The following is a 6,000-nucleotide window of genomic DNA, read 5'->3' as shown; positions in this document are numbered from 1 at the left end:
AACATACAAGGCACAAAAGAGTTAGACATAGGTGCTGGAACTAGAGGTGCCAGAGGTGCTTCTCCACCCCCTGGCTTGAGTGCAGGAGTGGCGCCAGGGTTTTTAGCGCCCTAGGCAGGGGTCCTTCCTCGCTCCCAGTTGGCGGCAATTCGGCAGCGGGGGTGGCCTTCCACGCTTCCAGTCTTTGTGGCATTTCAGTGGTGAGTACCGGAGCGAGTGAAGGATCTGCTACAGAATTCCCGCTAAAGACCCAGAGTGTGGAAGGACCCCCTGCCGCCGAATTGCCGCAGAAGACATGGAGCGCGGAAGGACCCCCCGCCACCGAATTGCTGCTGGGGGCGGCCCAAATCCTGGTGCCCTAGGCGACCGCCTAGGTCACCTACATGGAAGTGCCGGCCCTGCTTGAGTGGTTTCCATCATGTATCGGATTTACAATTTGGATTAATGGTTCTCAGCATCCCCACTATACAAATTGTTTCAGCATCACTGAAGTTAGAACTATTTAACATGACCAAGCTAAATAAGACATAGAGGGTAACTTGGTTCCTTCCCCACCCCGCCAGAGGGATCTCAGGTGTGGGCTTGTAAGATGCCTGGTAGGATGCCATTGTATCTTGTTTAATTTGGTCATTAGAAGGGCCAAATCTTTTGTGACTCTTCCTGTAGCTCTCATACCTTCAGATAAATGCCCTTTCCATTTCAACCTCTCTTTTGAAGAGCACGGTATATGTTACCGACTGGATCGGTAGCTCTGCCTGCACACATACACAGCCACTGGCATGCATGCACGTATCTTTGCATGCAGAAAAAAGGTAAACAATCTGATAAGAGCAAAGACACGTAACATATGTTTTAAACAGAGAGAGAGGTTGCTTGTGAGATGGTTCTAATGAGGAACTGGCAACTGCTGCCCTGAGTTTCCTAATGACTAGCAGCAGCATTATTGGTGTGTCTCTGGGGCAGCAAAAATTAACAAGAGAGTTCTTCAATCTGTGCCAGCTACAACCTTGGCAGACTGAATGGGAAATATTTGGTAGCTGATAGTAATAAGAAATGTTGCCATGACTCTTTCGTAATATGACGAGCTTGGTGCCACCGATGTTGCACGTCTGACTAGTAAAATAACAGCTGTGTGAAAAATATGTAATGTATTGCAGTACTTGAGCAGAGGACTGGGTGTTGGGGATTCTAATCTTGGCTCTGCCACTAACTCACTGTGTGGCATTGGGCAAATCACTTCATCTTTCTGTCTTGCTTCTCCACCTGCAAAAGGCAGATGACAATATTTACCTTCCCATCACACAGAGTTGTTGTGAGGATTAACTAGTTAATGATTGCCTCAGTGTTTTGAACATGTAAAGCACCATATAAAAGCCTAGCACTATAAAGATGATGCTTTAGGCCCTTCACAATCAAATGAAGCAGCTAAAATTATCATTCATATTTCCTCAGCATACAATCAGAACTAGATGGAAATATGAAATTTCATACTTCTGCTATAGGAAAAGATTTTCAGACAGACGTTTCTAAACATTCTGTTGAAAAGCAGCTAATTCTACATCTATGGACTGGTGGGCAAGCATTCCACAGACACAGCACCACAGAAGCTATCACAGTTCCTATCTCAGACTAGAAATGTGGATGGAAGGTCAGGGCCTGGTGGAAGTGGGAAGCATGCCAAGCTGGAAGGAACTTCAGATGACAGGGCATGGAGAGATGGTTGTTGGAAAGTGTCCTCTTTTGTGCAGCTTCACATTTTGCACTCACCACTCAGCTTCAGTCATTCTGAAGATTTAGCCTTAGTGATGCTAGCCAGAAGGCATACTGTCCCCTTCCCACGTATGCTCTGCTGCTCTCCTCTTTGGACTGCAGTTGAGACAGAGCTTGTGATCTTTCAATCACACACTACAAGTTTGTCCAAGAAGAGGCTCCAAGACAAAGCTTTATCTGTTTTCTGGGATTGAATGCCAACAGCCAGTAACAATTTCATTTTTTTTATTGCCATGTTAAAAAAAAAATCCAGAAGGAAATTTGAAGAGTGAAGTGTGAAGCCAGCGAGTTCAGGAAATGGAAATGAATGGATGGACACTTTGGGATTGTTACAGGCAGCTCCGGTTCATTGAGATTTGCTTGGCGGCTGCTCTGCTAGCCTGTGAGATGCATTAGAAGATGATATTTAGAAATCATAAATAATCTTGTAGTATTGCAGCTGTTAGAATTTTGGGAAACATGGATAAAAGTAGCAGAGAACTGAATTAAAGAACCCCCCAGTGGCATAACTGTGGCTGCAGTTGAAGGGGAAAAAACATAGATAGTACAGCGGAGTGAACCTAGAGATTTTCTGGATTTTGAATTCAAGCTCAATTGAATCTCAACTATTTTGAGAAATTGTAAACTCCCAAATTTCCATGTAAGGGCAGTCCAGTGGGCTCTGTATGCTGCTCCCTCTGCCATAGAATTGCAGAACTTAGAAATGGAAAATATCATTAAAGTTGGTCATCTGGACTGTCTCCCGGCCCATGTGCAGTTGTTCCCATAGCACCTTCGCTAGTGTTTTGTCCAGCCGAGTTTTAAATGTCCCAAAGCATTTTGGGTAACTATTCTTCAGCCTAATACAACTCACAGCCTGCAGATTTTCTCTGAAAGTCAACTTAAATTTCTCATCTCTTATTCCATCCTCTCCCTACAGTCTTGTCTGTGATACAGAACTGAACCATTGCTGATAATGGGTGTCAGCAATAGGTGCAGCTGACCTGTGTGTGACTGTGTATGAGCATGGATATGTGGATTGCAAAGTGGCTCAAGAATTATGAGAAAGGATTACGATAAACAACAATGTGAAAAAACACAGAGATGTAGAGAGGTGAGTCTTTTATAGATCCATGCTGCTTATTGCTCGTGGTCCCGTTACCATTTAGATGCTTAGCAATTTTCTCTCTTCTTATTTGTTCCATTATTTTACTACTGATTAAAATTAGATTAACTGGATGGCAGCTGCCAGAATTGCTATTTTGAAAATCAGTATACTGTTTGCTTTTTTACAAATCTCTGGTTCTTCTCGAATTCTCCGTGACTTTTCAGAATATAGGTCCATAGTTCAGAAAGTACACTGTCTAATTCCTATACCATCCTACATATCATCCATATCCACAGATTTGTATGTATTATCGGTGTGGACCCCATTTCCTTATCTGATTTCATCCATAAAGATTTTACACAGTCTTCATTATTTTATAATTATCCAAACTTTTAAAAAAAATTAATTTAAAGTCAGATTTTACCAAGCATTCAGAATTTTAGTAAAATAGGAGTAGATATTGATTTCCTTCCTTATTTCTAATTTCCACATGTTAATGGGCCTACTTTATTACTAATATTTTCCCCTATATTAATTTTCTCCCTTATTTCTGTACTTATCTTTTCTTTGACAGCCTTAACTAATTCAGTACTCTTGTTTTACTGCTTTCCTTTTTCTATTTGCAGTATAATTTTTTTTAAAACATCTTTGAGCAGTCTCTCTTGAATCACAGTTGTCACTGCAGAAGCCCAGCCTCAAGGTGAGAAATGAATTAATAACATTCTGCTGCTGTTTGTCAAAGGCTTTGAGCGCCTTTACAAAGTTATGCTCTATCTCTACAGTAAGTTATTATCTAGTCAAGTATAATAGCTTGGTAAGGTACAAAACAAGATTAGAAAATTATGTGAATAAGAATAGCATCTGCAGGATTATTCACTAGTGTAAAATTAAACGCACAATTAATCCTTCTGCTGGGGGGCATAAGATGATCCCCAGGTGGGGGTCAGAAAAAAAAATCCCTCACCTCACCAAAGGAATTTTATTAAAGCTAATGTTAAAAAAATTATATAATACATAGGTTGAGAAAAGAGTGTCTGTACATCTGGGTATAGTGCTTAGATTGTCCACAGATACAAAGTTTGTTTTTTAAAGTCATATAATACATAATCAGCCATTTCCCACATTTAGGTGAATAGATTTAACAATACAGTTTAGATATTAGAATTCGAATACTTGGTACATCACTCATGAAAAGCTGTACAGAGATTTGGTTGTGGAAAGAAAACTATAACAATGAGTGGAGATTGTCCCTCAGTAATTGAGAAGTAGGTAGGTTGTCCATTTAGAAAATACAACCTATGAGGAAAGTATTTCAATTACTTTGTACAATCTAAATTATGGAGGTTTTATGCCTTTCTTTGAAGCATCTGATATTGTCCATTGTCCAACATAAAGATCATATTGACCACTGATCTGTTACAGTATCATGCTTCCTACATTCCTATAAGTGTATTTTCCATTCTATTCCTCAAGTGGGAAATTCTTGATTTTTTTATAATTGGACCCCATAGTGAAAGAGAGATTATCTCACAGAGACTTCTCTTCCAATTTTTGATCACATAACATCCTGGTGGCAACAACAGTAGTTGTGTACATGGAAAAGTAACAGTTGGAAAATATTTCATGTAGTTTAGTTGTCTTTTAGTATGAATTTCCAGCTAGAAACTAGGAGAAGCACTCAGAACATTATCCATCCAGCTTTGTGCAGATCACCAGCAAGGGCTCTATGGACTAAAAGTGGTCCATGGAACGTCTTCCCAAACAGACAATGGGCTAGTATAGTAGTGTTCTTCACTAACAGTCCAAAACATGCCATTTATAACCTTATCCCTTCCAGCCTGAGTGGTTAGCCAATGTATTCTAGTTCTTGCAGATTGTTTTCTGTTAGGAGCAGCAATTGGTGATAGTCAGGTATTTCTTGGATGCAAGCTTGTGTATTTACAAAGAATGTTCACAAAGTCCAGTTTCCCTGAACAGAGAAGGACTCAAACCACAGAAGGCTGTTTCTTTGCTCACATTCCTAAGTTTCTCTTCAGCCAGCTTTCTGCCCGGAAAACACTTTCTCTTGGCTCATTTCTGCTGCTGCTGTTCTCTAGGCTTTTCACTGCTTCTTTTTGCCTGTTCTCTGGGCTATTTTGGAGTGCTTCTGCTCACAAACACACACACATCTCCATCAAACAATATTCAGGGAAATCCCTTCACCCACACATGTCTGTTTCTGACCAGCCTTGCATTGGCATGTGTTTTGGGAATTGGCTCCTATTGTTTCACCTATTTTACTCCAAAAAGGAGCTTAACTGCTTCTTATGTTTATCTTGAATGAAGAGTCATGCCATGCCCCCCAGCTTCAAATCATACTCCATCATAACAACGCCCCCATCTTCAGAATGGTAATGCCTCATTTGACCCTCTAAAACAGAAAGAAAAGCATTTGTTTACAAATTACAAACAACATATGCCTAACTATTTACATATTTACATAGGATTTTTCTGTCAGGATACTTTCACATCACCAACCCAAATTGGCTTTACTCCCATCCAAATCTCCTTGGGGGTCGTTCCCTGCTCAATTTCCTTGCACGTGGGAGGGTCCTCTTTCACTGAGCCCCAGGGGAATGTCTCTTGTTTCTGTGAAATTTGCTTTCTGGCCCTGACTTTGCCCATTTTGTTCTAATGAACAACTCATAACTGTCACAACTCTGCCAGCCTCGGTTCCACAGCTCTATTTTTAGTTTTTGGGTGCAGTCCTTAAGGATAACTTGGGGTTTAGTCTTGGAATCCTGCTCTATCCTATACGCCTCTTTATTTATTTGTGCCTGTACTGTGTAGGGTTCCTCCCAAGACTGACCAGCTCAGGGCACCTACCCTTCCTTTTCCCAAGGAGTAACACAGGAGTCTCTGGGAAATACTGTAAGAGAATGTAAGCCCTGACCAATACCATTGTTAGAATTCTTTTTGTTTCTAATAGATTTCAAAAACTCCTTCTTATTGTCCTTACCTCTCTTGGCTATTGATGTTTTAGCCTCGTGTCTCTTTGCTTCCTTTATCAGTTTTCTAAAACTCCTAGCTTCTGCTTTATATTCATTACTATATTAACTTCCCTTTTCCTTCATTTGTTATACATTATTCTTTGTTATATATTA

The sequence above is a fragment of the Gopherus flavomarginatus genome, chromosome 1 (genome assembly GCF_025201925.1).
Source record: "Gopherus flavomarginatus isolate rGopFla2 chromosome 1, rGopFla2.mat.asm, whole genome shotgun sequence".
Taxonomy (NCBI): domain Eukaryota; kingdom Metazoa; phylum Chordata; order Testudines; family Testudinidae; genus Gopherus; species Gopherus flavomarginatus.
This window is presented reverse-complemented; position numbering follows the sequence as displayed.